Genomic DNA, 6,855 nt, shown 5'->3' on the forward strand with positions numbered 1-6,855 from the left:
CCAATTGGTTCTAGTTCATGTTGAGACATTGTCAACACGATTGAAATTGGTTCTGTCGAACCAGAAAATGTGTTTGAGAATTCCCTTTTATCGTGCATCTATTCAAAATACAATATAGCGCTTGTCTGTTACAGGAAATCCCTGTATACATTATTTTTCAATTCCAGGAAAACCACTTTTTTAAACTAATATTATTAGAACTCACTTTTGGTGGTAGTTTCTTTGGAATATTTAGTTGGAAGGTTATGTCATGCATTTTGATTATGGAATGTATGTTATGTTTTATTATGTTTTTGCTTATTTTGAGTTACTATTTTCCATATCTTTATTTTTGTTGGCTGCATATGTTATTATGCATTGGTGTTCTGTCTCTTTCAATGGAATATGTTCCATGTTCTTTGTGGGTGGAACTCTAAGATGTGGGCCACCTGTTCTTCTCCATTTAGAAGAAGAAAGCAGCCTATGAAGAAGGGCCAGTTTTGGAAAACTGGCGATCCTATATATAATATGTTTCCATGGCTGTCCGTTTGTGTGTCCAGGATTTTAAATCAGCTGTAGCGCAAACTGTTTGACCTATTGACCTGAAATTTGGTACACATGTACTACGTGATGTCTATTATCCACTTTCGGGGTGATGATTGACTTCCATGGTTATTCCTTTTTTTATTTTTTATTTATTGTAGAATCAACTCTTGGCAGTGGCCAGCAGTTCTCATCCCTACCACTCTTCACCATCACTTCCCTACCTCTTCATATCTTAAATCATTCTAGCGGCAGATTGAAGACTTAAGTGCCAGCTTAAGTGAAAAATGAAAGAAAACATATTGAGTAATTGCAACACAAACACTGACTTAATCAGTTTTAACATGAAAAGATGCCGATAAAAGAAGAGAAGTAGCAGGCCTCTAGGGTGGAGAAAAGAGCAACAAACCAAGCAAGTGCATCAACCTCTGAGCAAACGAATGCTAAATGTAGAGAGAAAGAGAATGAAACGTCAAGTGTATTCACTGCACGCTATCATGCAGTGCCATTACTGATTCCTGACATAATGCATTATCATATTATATTGTCAGTGAATGATGCAGGGACTATGGGTCTGCATTACAACCTGTAACTAAATATGACAGGAATAGGCAACAATGAATAATCATATCTGCCAAAAAGATCATTGGCATTAGTCAACCCATCTTAAAGGAATATTTACTACAGTATTTTCTATTCCTGACCTCATCCAGGCTGCAATTTCTCTGTACTTGTCTTATCTACCAGGTGTCATAGACTAAATCACCTCAAGACAAACATATACAAATAGTTTCTTTCAGTTTAATTTACTTCTTACTTTTAGTTTAATTAAGTTGTCCTGGCCCTGGCTGCAAGCCAGGAACCCTGCCCAATATCAATAGTTAGTGCTTAACTTGTGATACTCATTCAGTATTTTTAAAACGTCTTTCACTATGGTGATGTATGTTTACCCTCATTTTGTATTTTCTTCAGGTGTGTACTTATCAATTGTATGTATGTCAGATTCCTTGTACAGTATGTGTGCATACTTATAAATGTGATTCTGATTCTACATTTCCTAGAAGAATTACAAGTGACACCATTTAAACAACACTTCAGAGTCACAAAGCAAGAATTGTTGCATTAAATGTGCAGAGATAACGAAGAGAAAAAAGGACCTTCTAAACAGATAGAAAGGCAACTATCCCAACTATTACAAAAATAGAAAACATCTAAAAAAGAAATGAGACTGAATCACTAAAGGAAGCTTTAAATACAGAGAGCTAAGCTTTGATTTGTCTTCACTGTGCATATGTAGAAGTACTAAATGTTTTTCAAAAACAAAAAACAAGCAGACTTTTAAGGTGTAAAACGTTAAGGTAGTACACTTTTACGTCAATGTTTTGTGATTTTTCCCTTCTGTTTCTGCATACATTAAGTGCTAAACTCAAGCTGTCAGTTCCTCAGTGAATGCTCTACTTGCACTTGATGTGCCCAATGAATTCACAGCCCTTCAGATAAATAAGTTAGCTGACTCTGGTGTCTGACCACACTGCTTCTTACAATGATACTGTGTTGGTCTTTTTGAACTTATTCTCTGTAAAGAAATAACAACAACAGGAGAACAGTTTAATTCATCATTGGTAAAAAGAGAAACAAAATAAGGAAAATAACAAGAAGGGAGCACATATCTATCTTTCCCTCAGTGGTCATTTAATTACTGATTCCCTTGTGAGCGATGGCTGAGCAAGAAAGAGGTCAATGGTGGAGTCTTCTGAAAACTGAAGGTGGAATAGAAAAACAAGTAAGTGGAGGAGTTATATCCAGATCCTTACCATTGTATTCCTTTTAAATTGTTTCTCACAACAGATGCACTATACTCACATATGTGACAGCAGTATTTTTAAAGTGTCTTTGATTTGGGAGAATGCTAGTCTCTCTGTGCAGTAAACATATTACTTTACTAGAGACAAATATAACCTTCAGGCACTCCTTAAGATCTGAGTGTAGTTGTATAGTCTCCATTTTTTTCTTCTCAATACCCAATCTTTTATATATATATATATATACTATATATACCCATATCTATATATATATATATATATATATATATATATATATATCTACTTCGATGAGAATTTTAAATGGAACATTTATTTTCTATGTTTAAAACATTTTTAGGTATGTGAGTGAGTGCAATAAATTTGTGATGAATCACAAATTATTATTTGTTCAGGTGAGGTTGGGAAGCATGTACTGGTACAGCACATTGCCTCACACACAACACAACAAAACAGCTCAGTATTCTGGTTGGCAACCCCCCAGGCAGACACAAGGTCTAATCACACCCCACACCCCCCCAGAAATGACTATCTATCTATCTGCCACAGCCAGGAATAACGTGGGTATCCCCTTGGCCTGGTCCAGCCGCTCAGCTCCTCAACAATGCACTTTTGATGAACAATTCATCGGCTGAAAGTCCTTAGTGTTAGTGTGTCAGAGACAGGATGTGCAGCTTTGTTTATAATGGCACTTAGTTTTGTCTTCATTTTCTCCTTTGCTACTATCTTCAGGGATACAAATTGTGTTTCAGAGGTGTGCCTACAATTTTAATATTGATTCAGTGTGCTTCTCCTGAAGTGACATTAATGGCCAGGCCCACCACCACGTAGAAAATCACACATGTGAAGGTTGTCACTACCCACATTTAAGAAACATAGAAAAACAGGGGTCTCCTCTGCCCTTTCTTATAGAATTCATTTGTGTTACAAGACCAGTCCAGCCTCTCACTGATGGGAAACACCAGTACTCACTGTAGTTTACCACGTCCGCATCCACTCCCTGAATAGTGAACGGACAAAAGTAAAGTCAATAATGAATTTAACAACCTTACTTCAATACTTCAGTCACCTTTCTATGAAAAATATCAGAACACAGTTTACATTTTGCACACACACACACTCAAGAACAGTTGCAATGTTTTCCCAAAATGCTGCCACTTAAAGGGTGGCATGCTGAAAATTTTGAAGTTTCTCTTAAAAGACTACAGATGGCTATAGAGACTTACCATGCACAATATATTTCAGAAACACAAGCAAAAAAAAAAGTTAATGATTTAATTTGGAACTCTTCAATTAATTTAACATAAACCTTTCTGGTAATATACAGAATAGCAGTCAATGTACATTGATAAAATAAGAATAATATAAGATTTTAATTAATCTGTAAATATCAACTCTAATCATTATGCTGTGCTGGACTGCAGAAAAAAATAGACTCAAAGACCTCATTTATGAAAACGCTGAGCATAAATCAAAGTGCACACAAGGTGAAAGACTGCTTTAAAATTATAGTAATGAATCAACATTGAATTTTAATATATGACCAGCAGTGAATTAATAAATCACACTTGACAGTGTACATATGTACATGTTTAGATGCAATTATCATATGAATACACCCCAGTGGCCCAGTGTAAGACCTGTACAATATCTGACACACATCTTTTGCCAACAGTAAATTTCTAAATTTACTTTATTCTCTAGAAACAGGACGGTGACAGGGGCATAGAGACTATAGCATCAGATACAAAGAAAGAGTGTTAATGCTTCACAAACCACATTCTCACCAACAGTGCTCTAATCGGACTAATTCAGAATTAAAATAACTTTAATCCACATGCATTTTGTAAAAATACAACAATTTGGGCAAGGGAAGAACATGTAAGCTTTATTCAAACAGTGCCTTGGCATGAATTTTAACCTAAAATTGTATATCTATGTGCCACCATGATGCCTATATTAAAAGAGAATGTAAGACAAAGAATCATTTACAAAAGAAAAAAAATCACTCATTATATCAGATAAGTGTAAGGGAGTTTTATAACGTCAGTCTTCACTACAATGTTGTTTATGATTCTGGCTTAGATTAATTTTAGTTTTTATTTTAATTTTATTTGTAATCATTCCATACAGATATATCGATTTTTACAAAAATAGGATTGAAAACAAATCAACCCAACCCCCACCCTGCAGAAGAGAGCATGGCCAGCGGAGTAAAACTTAAAGCTGGTCAAAATACATAAATTGATGAGTTTAATAGGGGATAAAAAGAAAAAAAAGAAATGTGAAGAGAATTATTTCCTAGTGCTTTAAGAATTTATTCTAAAATATTATTGATTAGATCCTGCCAGGTTTTGAAAAAGTTCTGCACAGATCCTCTAACTGAGAATTTAATTTTTTCCAATTTCAAATAGTATAAAACATTAGTTACCCACTGACTTAAATGAGAAGAGTTAGGATTCTTCCAGGTTAGCAAAATAAGTCTGCGCGCCAATAGTGTAGTAAAGACAATCACAGTTTGTTTGACCTTCTCCGCTTTAAGCCCATCTGGAAGAACACCTAACACAGCTGTTAGTGGATTAGGAGGGATTGTGACACCAAGGCTGTCTGAAAGACACTTAAATTTTTTTTGTCCAGAATGGTGTTAATTTGGTGCAGGCCCAAAACATGTGACCTAGTGAGGCTGGGACTTGATTGCAGCATTGCGAGGTTGGATCTTGCCCTGTAAACATTTTGGACAGATGTGCCTACTATATAATTTTAAGAACAATTGTATGCTTTGCACATATGGAGCTTGAGTGAATTCTCTGCATTGCTACCTTAAACTCCTTTTCTGATATGTTGAGTGATAAGATCTTTTCCCATTGTCCTCTTGGATCTTTGAAAAGGAGGGACTGTAAAATAATTTTATATATTGCAGAAATGCTGTCTCAGTCCTCCAAACTGAGCAATATTTTTCCCAGAGTAGAGGAAGGTGAGAGATTAGGGAAATCGGGCAGGTTCTGTTTGACAAAGTTTCTAATTTGAAGATAGTGAAAGAAATGTGTTGCTGGAAAGTTACATTTGGAATGTAATTGTTCGTAGGCTGTTGTCTATATATAAAGACATTTCTAGCAATTTAATCCCAAATGTTTTCCAGATATTAAAAACTGCATATGTTTGTGGGTAGAGCCATGCCATCTTCTGATGTAGGTCATTCTAGGGTCATCCTTTGCAGATGTGGCTATTTCAAATTCCAAACAAATGAAGTTATGATTGAATCTAATTTCTTAAAAAATAATTTGTCAATGTATATAGTGATGTTTTAGGGTGGACCAACTATGCACATCTTGTTTAAGTTTTTCCAAGCAGACAGCAAAAGTTTGTTGATAAAGAGCTTTATGTTTACTTATGATGTTTACCCCTAGGTATTTAAACTGATCTGTAATGATAAAAGTGGAGGTGTCCAATTGCATGCTGTTTGCTAGAGAATTCACCGGAAAAAGCACACTTTTGTTCAAAGTAATTTTGAATCCAGGAGCCTCATGTATAACGCAGGTGTGAAGAATTCACACTATAACATGGTGTATGGAAAAAAGCAGATATGTGCGTACACACAAAAAAGTACAGATGCATAAATCTGTCCGAATGCCAACTTCCATGTTCTTCCACTACATAAATTAACAGCGAAAAGTAAAGTAAAAAGCGTGCACACACCTGCTGTCCCGCTCTCTCCTCCCAGAATTACTCCTCTTTGAATATTCAAATCAATATAAATAGCCCTTAAGCTCAGCATTCCATAGAAAAGGCAATGGCAAAAGCACGGGGGGAAATAGAAGAATTTTAGCCGAATCACCAAGTTGAGGCAAGGAAAACGTGACTATTTGTTAGTTTAAACAGTGGTGGTATACAACAAAAAGGAAGTTGATCAAGTGACATAGAGTTTCAGAGAAACTCGAAAGCTCAAGTTCACAAAGTCGCACAGTGCCGGAAATAAAAAAGAAATTGTTAGATAGCAAAGTCGCCATGAAAAGGAGAGTCATTGCCCATCGTCTGAGTGTCATATGAAATCTTATTAGGGTACAGAGAAAAAAAAATAGGCACACAGTGGGAAAAAGCATGAAATGCCAACTTTAATCTCTAAATTTCCACTTTAATCATGTAGTTTATTTTGTCACTAGCAAATAATCAAGGCTTTGAGTGGAGAAGCTAGTGTGTTAAAGAAGCAATGAAAAAGAAAAGGAAACATTTTGAAAATAGCGTAACATGATTGTCAATGTAATTGTTTTGTCACTGTTGTGAGTGATGAGTGTTGCTGTTGTATATATATATATATATATATATATATATATATATATATACACACACACATAAAATCATATATATATATATACATATCCATACATATATACACATATACACATATATATATACATACACACACATATATACACATAAATACATATATATATATACACACACACATATATAAACATATATATACATATACATACATATCTACATATATACATAT

Source organism: Polypterus senegalus, chromosome 2, assembly GCF_016835505.1.
Source record: "Polypterus senegalus isolate Bchr_013 chromosome 2, ASM1683550v1, whole genome shotgun sequence".
Lineage (NCBI taxonomy): Eukaryota > Metazoa > Chordata > Cladistia > Polypteriformes > Polypteridae > Polypterus > Polypterus senegalus.